Below are 15,588 nucleotides of genomic sequence, written 5' to 3' on the forward strand. Positions count from 1 at the left end.
TTTTAGTATTGTTTAAGTTGTGTACGGGATTAGTCCCGAATTTTGTACTCTAAAGTATTAGATGGTTTTGAGACATCATGTATAAAGTCTAGAAAGTCTTCCGCTTGCTATTTTTTTTATGCAATGTTTTCTTGGTAAAGAAAGTTTTAAATTACTTATGGTTTTAGTGTCTATGCGATGAATGAATGCTAAGAGGCTTGTATTAGACCTCTTCGAGGTCGAGTACGCCGGTTACGACTAGGGGGTGCTCCCGGGTCGTGACAGCTACTCGGGAGGCTAAGGCCGATATGATGTCCCATTATCCTCGTTTTTTTCCTTCTACTCAAATTCTAGCATGAGATGATGAGTTCTTCTTGAGTTTTGCTCGTTTGGGAGTCATGTGTGTTATTTGAGTTTTTTTCCATGATTTCCCTATGTTATGCATGTTCATGAGAAATTTATGTTTAGTAAGAAAATGAGTTTATATGATTAATTTTCCTCATGTTGTTTTGCATTGAGTAAGAGTTGCCTAAATGCTTCATGAGATGAATCGTTGAGCATGCATTAGTTATGCTTTTTGAGAATAAATTGCATAAAGGCTCCATGAGATTTTGTTGAGCAAGCTTTGGAGAAGCTTATTTCTCTTGTGAATATGAGAAATGTTGAGCTTTTATTCATACTGGGCTGTTAGATGTTGTTCCTACCTCCTTGTGATGCATTGAGTATGTTTGAGTTTGAGTTGATGTTTCGTCCTTCGAATTGTGCATTGTTTTGATGTTTCATGCATGATGGGCTGCAAGTCTTGAGGACGAATGTTCCAAAGGGGTAGATATTGTAACACCACGGAAATTGGTAGGCTAAACTAGAGCTAAACATGAGGGTTAGCGTCAAGGAAGGAGGCCAAGGGCCAAGGGAGTGGGCTAGGGTAGGCTACCATGGTTTAGCCACTGCCCCACCTACCACGCCTACCACCACAGCTCGTGGTCAAGACCACGGCCCTTGGTAGGGCTAGGCAGTAGGCTCCTCAAAACATCCCAAAGTAGGCTCCTCTTCACGAGCCACTTAACGGCTCGTGGGAAGTCTCGTGGATGGGAGTTGGGTGTGTGAGAGTGGAAAGGAGGTGGTAAGTCACTGCCTCGAGGCCATGAGAGGGACCACGGTTCGTGGAGCCATCTGTGAAGGTGCCTTAGGCTTGTGGGCTAAAGGCACTTGTTGCCAAGCCACTGCCTCAAGTCCACGAAGAGGACCAAGGCTAGTGGTCATGACCACGGCTTGTGGGACCCCGCGTGAGGCAGAGGCAGCCCACTTAAATAAAGGGTGTTTTAGATCTTTTTCGGTTTTGGTCCAACTTAAGTGAGGTCGCTTTGCCTAACTGTACGGTCACTATATAAGTCATTTTAACTCAAAAACCAACCCACTCAACTCATTATTTCCAAAACCCAAATCAATTCCCAAAGTTCATCCTACCCAGAATAATCTCTCTCTAGAACTTGAAGAAGAAGAAGGTGGAGATTCGAGGTAGGGTTCAAGAAGAAACGTCTTCACATCAAATTCATTGTTCTTTGTTGTTAAGGTATGGTAGTCTTCATCCTTGGATAACTTTCATCCATGGAGCCCTCTCAAAAATTCAATTTCAAATATAGAAATCCCCAAATGTTAGGGTTTGATTCAAAAGTCAAGGGTTCCTTTAAAAATTGATTCTAATGGTTGAATTATGTTATATTAAGCATGAATTGTTTATTTCCTATGGTTTTCATAATGAATTAGCAAGAACCCAAGAAATTCCCATATTTCTCAATTGTAATCTTATGATGTGGGTCTTTGTTAATGAAAGAGGAATGTTATGAGATTATGCATGTAGTTATTGAATCAGTTGAATTATGATGATATCCATGTCAAATGTTTGAATTCTAGATGTGTTGATTTAGTGTGAGCTTTGAACCTTGGAAAGGCACAGTATGAGATTTATGCATGTTTTATGAAATCTATGTAAATGCTTTTAGAACACTTTGAGAGTGAATTGTTAATGATTATGATCTTGTTGTTGTGTTTATTGAAAGGACATTGTCATATATACACCTATGTATAAATATGATGTGAAAGGTTTTCTCACGTAATGTAGATTCTAAAGTTGAAAGGTTTTCTCACATAATTGAATCTAAGATTTATATCTAGACATGGACGGTGAAAGGTTATTCTCACGCATGATTTAAGAGCTATCCTATGAACTAAGCATAGATTGATTGTCAGGACATTCTTCCATGAACATGAGTTAAGTCAAGACTTAATAAGTACTCTGTGGAAATTAATGCTTAGGACCATGTGGATATTGATATAAGATGGAAGCCCTCACGTCAGTTGAGGCCGAGTTTCTAGAAGCAATCTCTTGAGATGGAAGCCCTCAAGACATTCGAGGCCAGGTTTTTAGTAGCAATCTCTTTATTCAATAAACTACGTCCCCCCTAGGATATTTAACTAGTGGATCCACCTAATCTAACAAACCATTGTTCTATCTTAGGCAAGTAGGGCAACCCACCCTTTTTGATGTGGGTAACACCGGGTGATCATGTTATAGTTAACATGGTCTCATGTCGGTTAAGGCTTATTCCCACAACAAGAACAAGAACTAGAACATGAATAATGAACTATGGTTACTCAACAAGCTTTGTTTATGAGTTTCAAAGGTTTTAAAGATGATTATGATTATGATTATGTTTGCTATGTTTTATGACTTCTAATTTCTAAACCCTTATGTCATGTTTAAGTTGGTAAATTGCAAGCTTTCCAATGAAATGTCCCTTTTAGCATGTTTTCAATGTTTTATGCATGGATATCATACTTAGTGCATTTTTGTACTAACGCCTAGTTATCCTATATTATTCCCAAGTGTAGGGTCCGTTTCTCGAGTCGATCACTTTTTTGGCTAGAGCTTTGACTTGAGAATCTTCCGAGCTTGGTGAGTCCTCATGGTTCGAGGACAACTTTTGCTTAAGTTGTAGTATCTTAAATCTATTTCCCTTTTTGGACATGTTGTATGGGATAGGCCCTATTTCATTCAAGATTGTAATAGATGGCTATGTAGAGACTAAGTGTCTAGACATCCGCCTAGTTACTCTTATTATTCCATTGCTTATGTTATGAAGACTAAGTGTCTTATATGGAGTCCTTCGGGGTTTCATACGCCATGTTACGTCTAGGGGGTACCCCTAGGTCTTGACATCTACGTTTCTTGATAGGTTTTTCCCCTTGAGATGAGGGAAGCAAAGGTGCAAGAGTTCATTAACATTCATCAAGGAAGTATGAGTGTGAGGGAGTATGCTCTAAAGATCACCCTACTATCCAAGTACGCTCCAACTATGGTGGCGGATTATTGGGCTAAGATGAGTAAGTTTGTGACGCACTCTCCGACATAGTAGAAAAAGAATGTCGAACAGAAATGCTCATCCATGATATGGATATCTCACATCTTATGGTACATGCCCAGAGAATTGAGGATCATAATTCAAGGAAAATAATAAGGAGGTAAAGAGGGCTAGGACCCGTGATGGTAACTTCTCCAATATGAGGTCCGATGGAAAAGGTTGACCAAGGTTTAGACAAAGGTTTCCCAACCAAAGGTCCTTTAATGCTCCTTCCAAGTTCACTATAGATAGGGTGACTAACCCCAAGCCTCAAGGAGGTAATGGTAGTGGATCTTCATTTTCTAGGCCTAATGGTACCAAGTGCTGAAGGAGGCATGATGGAAAGTTTCTAGCCGACATGGATGGTTGCTATTTTTGTTGTAAGAGTGGTCACCAAATGAGAGATTGACAAATGCTTACGGCTATGGAAAGAGAGGGCAAGCAAGATCATCCTAGTAGTTCAAATTCCAATGCTCCAAATCAAAACTGCTTCTATGCTCTTCAAAACCGATGTGAATAATAGAATTCGCCAAACGCGGTCACGGTATGTTCAAAGTTTTCCATATAGATTTGTATGCTTTGTTAGACCCTAGTGCTTCCTTTTCTTTTGTGACACCATATGTGGCAATGAGATTTGATGTGCTCCCTGGTGTGTTGTTCGAACCTTTTTCTGTCTCTACCCCTGTTGGTGATTCTGTGGTGGCTAAGAGAGTTTATAAAAAATGCCCCACTTTCCTATCCCATAGAGTTGCTCTTGTTGATTTGGTAGAGCTTGACATGTTAGAGTTTGATGTTATACTTGGTATGGATTGGCTGCACTCTTGTTATGCATCGATATATTGTAGAACCTAAATCAGCATGTCCTTGAGTTAAAGGGGGGAAATTCTATGCCTAAGGTTCAGTTCGTCTCATGTCTTAAAGCTAGAAAGTTTATCTCTAAGGGTTTCATTTACCATCGTGTTAGGCTGAGGGATGTAGATTCTGAAATCCCAACTCTTCAATCGGTCCTTGTTGTAAATGAGTTTTCGTAAGTGTTCCCACATGATCTACCTGGTTTTCCTCCCGAGAGAAAAATAGACATCGGTATTGACCTTCTCCCAGATACACAACCTATCTCAATTCCTTCGTATAGAATTCCCCCAGCTGAGTTAAAGGAGTTGAAAGAACAATTGAACGACTTGTTGGATAAGGGCTTCATCTGGCCATGGGGTGTTCCCTTGTTGTTTATTGGAAAGAAAGATGGGTCTCTTCTTATGTGCATCGATTATCGTCAATTGAACAAAGTGACCATTAAGAACAAGTATCTTCTTCCAAGGATAGATGATTTGTTTGACCAACTTCATGGGGCAAGTTATTTCTTGAAAATTGACCTTAGGTCGTGTTATCACCGTTTAAGGGTGAGAGGTGAAGATATTCGAAAGAAGGATTTAAGAACCCGATATGGTCATTATGATTTTTTGGTAATGTCGTTTGGATTGAATAATGCTCTAGTGGCATTTATGGACTTAATAAATAGGGTGTTTACACAATACCTTGACATGTTTGTAATTATGTTCATTGACGGCATTTTTATCTATTCAAGGAGGTAGGGTTAGCATGTTGACCAGTTGAGAATTGTTCTACAAGTTCTTAATGACCATCAACTTTTAGCAAAGTTTAGCAAGTGTATGTTTTTTGAAGGTTTGTGGCATTCCTTGGGCATATTGTGTCAAGTAAGGGTATTGAGATGGATCCTAAGAAGACGGATGCGGTCAAGAGTTGGCCAAGACCTTTACATTAGAATCTTTTTGGGTTTGTCCTGTTATTATAGAAGGTTTGTTGAGGTATTTTCTTCCATTGATGAAGGCTTTGACTCAAAAGAAGGCTAAGTTCATTTGGTCGGAAGCTTGTTAGAAAAGTTTCCAAGAGTTGAAGGATAGACTTACTTTCGCTTCGGTGTTTACTTTACCGGAAGGTACGGATGGCTTTGTTGTATATTGTGATGCCTCTAAAGTTGGGTTGGGATGTGTGATTATGTAAAATGGTAAAGTGATTGCCTATGCTTTAAGGCAACTTAAATTTCATGAGAAGGATTATCCTACCCATGACCTTGAATTAGCGGCGGTTGTTTTTGCCTTAAAGATTTGGAGGCATTATTTATATGGGGTTCATGTTGATGTGTTTACCGATCACAAGAGTTTACGATACGTGTTTAGTCGAAAGGATTTGAATCTTCGCCAAAGAAGGTAGCTTGAATTTTTGAAAGATTATGACATGAGTGTTCTTTATCACCCCGGTAAGGAAAATGTGGTAGCGGATGCCTTTAGTAGGTTTTTTATGGGTTGTGTGGCCCATATCGAAGATGATAAGAAAGAGTTGGTTCGAGATGTTCATAGGTTGGCCCGGTTAGGTGTTCCATTAGTGGATTCCACCAAGGGTGGTTTCATAGCTCAGAATGGGTCTGAATCATCTTTTGTGGTGGAGGTGAAATCTAAGCAAGGCCTTGATCATATTTTTGTTGAATTGAAAGAGGTGGTCCTTAAGAAATCCGTTGAGGCTTTCTCCGAAGGGGTAGAAGGAGTACTTAGATACCAAGGCCGTTTGCGTGTTTTCCTAAAGTTGATGACTTGCGAGAGCAAATATTATTGGAGGCCCATATTTCTTGGTATTCTATTAACTCAGGAGCAACCAAGATGTATCGTGACTTGCGGGAGGTCTATTGATGGAATTGGATGAAGAAAGATATCACAGAGTTTGTGGCTATGTGTCCGAATTGTCAACAAGTTCAGTTTGAGCATCAAAGACCGGGAGGTTTATCCCAAGATATAGGTATTCCTACTTGGAAGTGGGAAGAAGTGAATATGGACTTTATTGTTGGTTTGCCTTGCACCCGGAGACAACATGACTCTATTTGGGTTATTGTTGATCCGATGACAAAATTTGCTCACTTTATTCCCGTCAAGGTTTCCTTTTCGGTGGAGGACTATGCCAAGTTGTACAAAAGAGAGATAGTGAAGTTGCATGGAGTGATTTTATCCATTATTTCCTATCGTGTTCCTCAATTCACTTCTCACTTTTGGAGGTCTTTTCAAATGGGTCTTGGCACCAAGTTTAAGCTTATCACGGCTTTTTATCCCCAAGCCAATGGGAAAGCGGAGCATACCAGCCAAACTTTGGAATATATGTTAAGGGCTTGTGTAATTGAATTTAACGGTGATTGGGATGACCATTTTCCATTGGTAGAGTTTGCCTACAATATTAGCTATCACTCAAGTATTGGTATGGCTCCCTTTGAGGCCTTGTATGGTAGGAGGTGTAGATCTCCTATAGGTTGGTTCAAGGCGGGGGAAATTGGTTTGATAGGTCCCGAATTGGATCTAGAGCCATTGAGAAAGTCCGACTCATTAGAGAGAGGTTGAGAATGGCTCTAAGTCGGCGAAAGTCTTATGCCGATGTGAGGAGAAAGGATCTAGAATTTGAGTTTAACGATTGGGTCTATTTGAAATTTTCACCATTGAAGGGTGTGATGAGATTTGGAAAGAAGGGGGAACTTAGTCCCCGGTATGTAGGCCCATACCTAATTTTGAGGCGTATTGATAAAGTTTCCTATGAGTTATATTTTCCAAGTGAGTTGGCTTCAGTGCATCCGGTATTTCATGTCTCTATGCTTAAGAAGTGTACTGGAGATCCGTCATCCATAATCCCCTTAGAAGGGTTGGGGGTTGATGAAAGTCTTTCATATGAGGACGTTCCGTTAGAGATTCTGGACCAGCAAGTCAAGAAATTATGAAACGAAGAAATAGCCTCTGTGAAATTTTTATGGAGGAATCAACTAGTTAGGGTGCTACCTGGGAGGCCGAGGCCGATATGAAGTCCCGCTATCCTCATCTTTTTCCTACTACTCCTATTCAAGCTTGAGGTAAGTAGTTCCTCTTGAGTTTTCCTTGTTTTGGGAGTCATGTGTGTTATATGAGTTTTCCATGATTTCCCTATGTTATGCATGCTCATGAGAAATTTATTCTTAGAAAAAAAATGACTTTACGTGATTGATTTTCCTCATGTTGTTGTGCATTGAGTAAGAGTTGAATATATGCTTCATGAGATGAATTGTTGAACATTCTTTAATTATGCTTTTTCAGAGTAAATTGCATAAAGGCTCCATGAGATTGTGTTGAGGTATGCTTTTATCTTGGAGAAGGTACGTCCTCCTAAGAACATGAGAAATGTTGAGATTTCATGCATAATGGGTTGTTAGATGTAGTTCCTACTTCCTTGTGAAGCATTGAGTATGTTTGAGTTGGAGTTAATGTTTCATCCTTTGAATTGTGCACTGTTTGTATGTTGCATGCATTATGGGCAGCTAGTCTTGCGTCTTTACTTTCGTAAGGTAGACAATCATCATTCGAGGACAAATTTTCCCAAAGGGGAGATATTGTAATACCCCGTAGATTAGTAGGTTAGCCAGGGCTCAGTGAGAAGGCAACATGTAAAGGGCCAGGGGCAAGAGTCAAGGGAAAGGGGCCAAGGCTGCCCAAAGTTGGCCTCCTCCACACAAGCCACTTCACGGCTGGTGAAGGCTTAGACGACTCGTGGGAGTGGTCGTGGTCTTGCCTTGGATTTTTGGGGTTTAGGGTGGAGTGTCTTAGCCACTATTCAAGGGAACACGGGAACCATAAAGGGCCGTGTGACCTTTGACGGGCCATGGTGCCACCCGTGAAGGGTGAGGCAGACCACTGAACCTAAGGGTTAAATAGTCTTTTCCTATTTTAATGAGGTCGTTTTGCCTAAGCCTAGGGTCACTATATAAGTAATTTTACCTCTAAAACTCACCCAATTAAGTCATTTTTCCAAAACCCAATTAAATCCCAAAGTTCATCCTCTACAAAAAAATATTTCTCTCTCTAGAAATTTGAGGAAGAAGAAGGAGATTCAAGCTAGGGTTTTAAGAACAATCTTTTGTATATAAATTTCATTGGGCTTTGTTGTTAAGATATGGTATCGGTCATCCATGGATAGCTTTCATCAATGGAGTCCTCTCAAAATCTCCAATTTCAAAAATATAGAGATCCCCAATTGTTAGGGTTTGATTCAATAGTCATGGGTTCCTTTCAAACTTGATTCTAATGATTGAATTAAGTTATATTAAGCATGAATTGATGAGTTCCTATTCTTTTTATCATGTATCCCCAAGAACCCATGAAATTTCCATATTTCTCAAAGTTGATGATATGATGTGGGTCTTTATTGATGAACTAGGAGTTTATAATTAATGCATGAGGTGATAAAATCTCTTGAATTATAAAAATATCCATGTGTAATGCTTGAACTCTAAATGTGATGATTGAAAGAAAGTTTTGAATCTCGAGGAGGTAAAGTATGAGATTATGCATTTCCTATGAAATTTATGCAATTGTATCGATGATGCTTTATGAGTAAAGTATCCATGTTGTTTTTGTTGTTGTGTTGTTGAAAGGGCATTCTCATATACACACCTATGAATGACTAATGAAGGTTCTAAGGTTGAAAGGTCTTCTCACCTAATATAATCTAAAAACAAGTAATCATGGATGGTGAAAGGTTTTCTCACGCATGATCTAAAGAGTTATTCTAGTAATGTACCTTGAAATGGTAGGACAATGGAACCCTTTAATGAGTAACTAATGAGATATTATAATGATGTAACCTGAATCGGTAGGCCAAGGGCACCCTTTCATGAGTAATGGAGTTAAGTCAATACTTAATAACCACTCCGTGGGAATGTAATGCTTAGCACCGAGTGGATATTGTATGAGATGGAAGCTCTCCCGTAGTAAGGCTGGGTTTCTAGAATCAATCTCTTGAGATGTAAGCTCTCACATAGTAAGGCTGGGTTTCTAGCAACAATCTTCTTATCCCATAAACTATATGCCCTCATAGGTTATTTATTAGCTTGTGGATCCACCTAAGCTAAGATTTGTCGTTTCTACCTAAGGAAAGTAGACAAACCCTTTTCGATGAGGGTGTCATCGGATTCCATGTTAATGGTTAAGGCTTATTTCCCACAATAACAAGAAGTTTAATATTGAACTAAGGCTTGCTTAGAGAGGCATCCCGTAGTGTTCAAAGTAATCATGAACGAAGGCATGCTTAAAGAAGCATCCTATAAGTGTTCTAAGTTTGAAAAGATAATGCTATCTTGCATTCAAGAAGATGTTTTGAGTTATGTTTTCCAACTATCTCCATGATGATGTTTAAACTTTGTAAAGTGCATGCTTTCAAATGACTTGTCCCTTTTAGCATATTTTAAGTGTTTTTATGCATGGCTATCATACGTAGAGCTTTTTTGTACTAATGCCTACTTTTGCCTACATTTTGTACTAACGACATAGACCATGTGAGCTTAACATGGAATTCGGTGTCATGCCCCACACCGAAAAGACTTGGTCTACTTGCCTAAGGTAGAACCGATAACATTTTATCTTAGGTGGATCCACTAGCTAATAACCTATGTGGGCACATAGTTATGGGATAAGAAAGATGTTCATAGAAACCTGACCTAACGTGGGGAGATCTTCAACTTACAATATCCACTCGGTGCTAAGCTTTAAATTCCCATAGAGTAGTTCATTCTCATTAACATTATTATACTTGAGAGGGCTACCACCATTAAGTCTACCAACCCAAAGTACATTATTACACACATGAAAGGGCCACCACCATTAGGTCTACAGATTCAAGGTACATTATTAGGATAGCTCATTGAATCATCAAGAAAGGGCCACTACCATTAGGTCTACTAAGTCAAGTTCATCATTACATTAGTTCCTAGACTCATCATGAAAGGCTAGCACCATTAGGTCTATTGGTTCAAGACAAAGCATTAGAATAATACATTAATCATTTATGAAAGGGTAACCACCATTAGGTCTACCCATTCAAGGTACATTATTAAACACATGAAAGGGATACCACCATTAGGTCTACCCATTCAATGTTCATTAAGTCAAGATACTTTAGTTACACAAGAAATTGATGCCCTAAGCCTAGCAATTAAATGTACATCAATCAAGATCACTTTCAATTACACAAGAAGAGGATGGACTAAGCCTACCAATTCAAGATGTATCATTACATTTAAGAAACCTTTCACAATATATCATCATCATTCACAAGTGTATAATTGAGAATAACCTTTCAATAATAACACAATTGCATTGTAGTCATGATCACATTATTTTCATTGAAATCACAAAGCATATACATAAGCATCATGATTATACATCAATCTTCATAACTTGCCCTTCAAGTCCATGAATTACAATTCACCAACACACCTAGAATACTACAATTTAGGCATGAATAATGACATAATTCAAGTAACTAAACCATTACAAGCACAATTGAATAACATTCATCTTACTACAATTCACCCACATCAAAGTCATAAATTAGGGTTATGGGAAAATAATGGATTCATGGTGGATTTTATCTTAAAACCACCATAAAACAGCAATCCAATCTTAATATATGATAATTAAATCATTGAAAATATTTTGCGAAAGAATCCATGACCTAGAATGAAAACCCTTAGTTTTGGAGAATTTCCAACTTTGAAATTAAAGGTTTGGGGACTTCTTGGATGAAAATTAACCATGAATCAAAACTACCATACCTTAATTGAAGATTCCTCACGAAATTGAGTGGAAAATTTGAGTCCTTGATCCCTAGATCTTGACCTCTTCTTCTTCTTCAATGGAGGTTTTAGAGAGAGAATTATTTGGAGAGGAATTGGTTATTATTTTGGGTTTGGGAATTATGAATTGTAAAGGGGGGGGGGGGTTAATGACTTAAAAGGTCTTAAACAGGTCTCATTAATCAATATAAAACGACCTCTTACATAACTAACCACCCTAGGAATTTACCAAGTTGGGCCTCCCTTGGCCGAACCTAGGCAGAAAACTGCAAATATGACCCACGCCCATGACCCACGGATCATGGGTCCACCTCCGCCCCGTCCTGCAGATCATGGGTGAGTGGTCTGCAGCTCACTTTTGAGGGCTTGACCTAAGAGTTATAGCTACAGAGTGTGGATGGACCTACTCCATCCGTAGGTCCTAACTTTTTTTGGCAGATTTAGGGTTCTTGGGGCAGCCTTGGGGTTAGACTTTAGGGTCCTCCTCAAGGACCCTTGGTTGGTCCTTGGGGGGTCGTACCTTGAAGTTTAACCCCTAAAACCCTCAACTTAATCTCAGGAAACCATTTTACAACATAAAACCCCATATCAAACTCAACAACTCACACGTAAGGCTCTAGTTTCACCTACTAATTTTTCGAGTCGTAACAAACCCTAACTCAATTTTTGATTTATGACTTTGAAAACCGGAGAATTTGGGAACTCCGTGGAGGAAAGGGATCCGTGGATGAAAAATATCATACCTTAGTGCCAATTGCCTAACTTCAATGGTGAAATTGGAGACTTGACTTGAAAACCTTACCTTTCTTCTTCAACATCTAAAGAGAGAAATATTTGAGAGGAAGACTTGTTCTTCTTTTGTGAACTTGAGAGAATGATTTCAATTTTAGGAATTTTGGGGTTAAAAACACTTATATAGGGGTTTTGGTGAAGGGCACAATGATATAGTATTAGGATAGACTAATTAGGAAAAGACCCAAAAACCCTTAACAAATAAGTTGATGAACCTGTCGACGATGGCAACCTATGGTCCATGGTTCCACTAACGGACCGTCCTGGTCAACCGTCGATTGGTTCTGAAACTAGATATCTTCAGAAAAAAAATCAACTCGTGGACTACGCCACCATCAGCGGACCATCGTCCCACATATGGGTCGTGGATGGTGTCGTCGGTCTTGACACCAGGTCTAAGGAAACAGAAATAAATTTTTCTGTCTTTTCGAATCTGAGGTGTTACATTATCTCTGCCTTAGGATCATTCATCCTCAGATGACATTCAAGACATCATTAGGAGGGTAGGAACTTAAACCTAACACCCCTACATGAATGCGATCACATAAATGCACATATCCGAGGAAGAAACATCAACTCAAAGCTAAAGCATATTCAAAACATCATATCATAATGTCTATATGCAACTCATACTCAAATGCACATAAACATGTAGAAATCAATCAAGATGACTCATTTTCTCAAAACTTATGCTTTTTCACGAAAATGCATAACTGAGGAAATTATGGGAGTATCTAGAACACATGACACCAAAAGAGTACAACATGAGGAAGTCAATACCTCAAGCTAGAGTATGGGTAGAAGGAAAGAGATGAGGATAATGGGACATCATATCGGTCTCGACCTCCCAAGTAGTACCCTCAACTAACTCATTCCTCCACAACACTTTCACGAAAGAAACTTCTTTGTTCCTTAACTTCTTAAATTTTCGGTCTAAAATCTCAACTGAAACTTCTTCATAAGATAGATTCTCCTTAACTCCAAAATCTTTTAAGGGAACCATAGATATCGGATCACCAACACATTTCTTCAACAAGGAGACATGGAAAACTTGATGCACCGATGCCAATTCATTAGTCAATTCATGTTCATAAGCAACCTTACCAATACGCCTCAAAATCTGATATGGGCCTACATAGCTGGGACTAAGGTTCCCATTCATACGAAACCTCATTACACCTTTCATGGGTGAAATTTTCAAGTAAACCTAATCATTCACATAAAACTCAAGATCTCTTCTTCTAACATTGGCATATGACTTTTGCCGACTTTGAGCTATTTTTCACTTTTCTCTACTAAGCCAAACTTTCTTCATAGCCTCGTATACCAACTAATCAAAGCAACATAACCCACTTCAAACCAACCTATAGGAGATATACACCTCCTACCATACAATGCCTCAAATGGAGACAAACAAATACTTGAGTGATAACTATTGTTATATGCAAACTCAATCAAAGGCAAGTGATCATCCCTCTTACCCTTGAAATCAATCACAAAAGCTCTCAAAATAACTTCCAAAGCTTGGATAGTACGCTCCGCTTTCCCATCAATTTGTGGATGAAAGGTCGTACTAATCTTAACACGAATACCAAGACCCTTTTAGGAATATTTCCAAAACTGAGAAGTAAATAGAGTACCACGATCAGAGATAATAGATAAAGGCACCAATGAAACTTTATGTTTTCTCTAAAGTATAACTTGGCATAGTCCTCCACTGAATAAGAAACCTTGACGGGAATAAAATGGGCTGATTTCATCATTCGATCTACTATAACCCAAATAAAGTCATGTTGCCTCCGGGTGCAAGGCAAGACAACAATAAAGTCCATATTCAAATTTTCCCACTTCCAACTAGGAATGCTAATGTCTTGTTGACAATTGGACATTTGGCCAAAAATTCTGCAATATCCTTCTTCATCCCATTCCACCAATAGATCTCCTGCAAGTCACGGTACATCTTGGTGCCTCCGTGTAAATGGAATATCGAGAACTATGAGCTTCTGATAAGATCTTCCCTCTCAAATCATCGACATAAGGAACACACAAACGACCTTGATATCTAAATACTCCATTTTCCCCTTTGGAGAAAACCTCCATGGACTCTTTATACACCGCTTCTTTTAATTCCACTAAAGTTGGATCAAGACCTTGCTTTGCTTTCACATCCGCCACAAAAGACGATTTTGAACCATTGTGAACCATTACACCACCTTGTATAGAGTCCACTAACTAAACACCCAATCGGGCAAATCTACTAACATCTCTAACTAACTCTTTCTTATTATCTTCAACGTGACAAACACTACCCATTGATAATCGGCCAAGAGAATCTGTCACAATATTCTCCTTACCGGGGTGATAGAGAACACTCATGTCATAATTTTTTAAAAATTAATGCATCTATTTTGGTGAAGATTTATATCTCTCTGTTGAAACACATATTTCAAGCTCTTGTGGTAGGAAAAGTCATCGACATGCACATCATAATGATAATGTCTTGAAATCTTAAGAGCAAACACAACTGCCGCTAATTTGAGGTGGGTAGGATAGTTCTTCTCATGAATCTTAATTTGTCTTGAGTCATACGAAATTACTTTCCCATTTTGCATAAGGACACATCCTAACAAAATTCTTGCGGCGTTACAATAAACCACCAATCCCTTTCGGTAAAGTCAACACCGAAGCGGAAGTAAGTCAATCCTTCAATTCTTGAAAACTCTTCTCACATTTTTCGGACCATATGAACTTAGCCTTCTTTTGGGTCAATGTGTTTAATGGAGAGTCAGTCGTAGAAAACCCCTCAACAAATCTTCTATTGTAACCAGCAAAACCCAAGAAACTTCTAATATCCAAAGGAGTTAGAGGTCTAGGCCAACTCTTGACCACATCCATCTTCCTATAATCTATTTTGATACCCTTACTTGAAACAATATGACGAAGTACCTTATTTTAACGTCGTGGTCCGACGTGAGTCTTTACTCACTCTCCATTATTGGGGTCAGCCCTAGTGTCACTAGGTAACCCCAATAGATCATTTGGGTGGAGATGAGGTACTGCAAAACTCATGAGTGTTCTGATCAACTGGATCGATCTAGAGTGAGATCCAATGATCTTATTCAACACTTCAATATTCTCTTTCATATCTTCTAACACTCGATCTTGGTCGGTGATCTTCTGGAGAATGATTTGTAGTGTGTCCTCAACACGATTTCTCTCTCTATCTCTAGACTTTTGTCACTCATGAGGGGGTATGTACCTTCCCTGACTCTTGTACTAGTTTTCCACCTTTGAGATTTTGGTGGCCAAGTCGCTGAGTTACCAGTGCAACTAACTTGAAGTCACCCTCGACTTCTTGGTTTGCCTCAGCTAACTTGCCACCATTTCCCTCAGCCATGCTCAAGGTTTCTGCATACAACAACTTAGTGAAAAACAAAACTAAATATAAAATTAGTAAAACTACAACTATTAAAAACAGAAATTCTACTTAACTAAGAATTCCCAAATAACACCACTCCCCGATAGCGACGCCATTTTGATGTATGCGTAATCAAGACACAACTTCCGATGCAAGTGTCTACGATCGTACAATAGTTTAGTAACCCAACCAAGGGTTGGGATCGTTCCCAAGAGAGTGGTTTTGAGAATTAATAGAAAATAAAATTTCGTTCTAACTAGTCGTAGCTAAAGACATTAACGATTAAAAATATTGTAAATTAAAGGAGGAAACAAGAGTGTCAATTAACAATGGGGTTTTGTCACTAG

The sequence above is a fragment of the Solanum tuberosum genome, unplaced genomic scaffold (genome assembly GCF_000226075.1).
Source record: "Solanum tuberosum cultivar DM 1-3 516 R44 unplaced genomic scaffold, SolTub_3.0 scf00011, whole genome shotgun sequence".
In the NCBI taxonomy this organism is placed as follows: domain Eukaryota; kingdom Viridiplantae; phylum Streptophyta; class Magnoliopsida; order Solanales; family Solanaceae; genus Solanum; species Solanum tuberosum.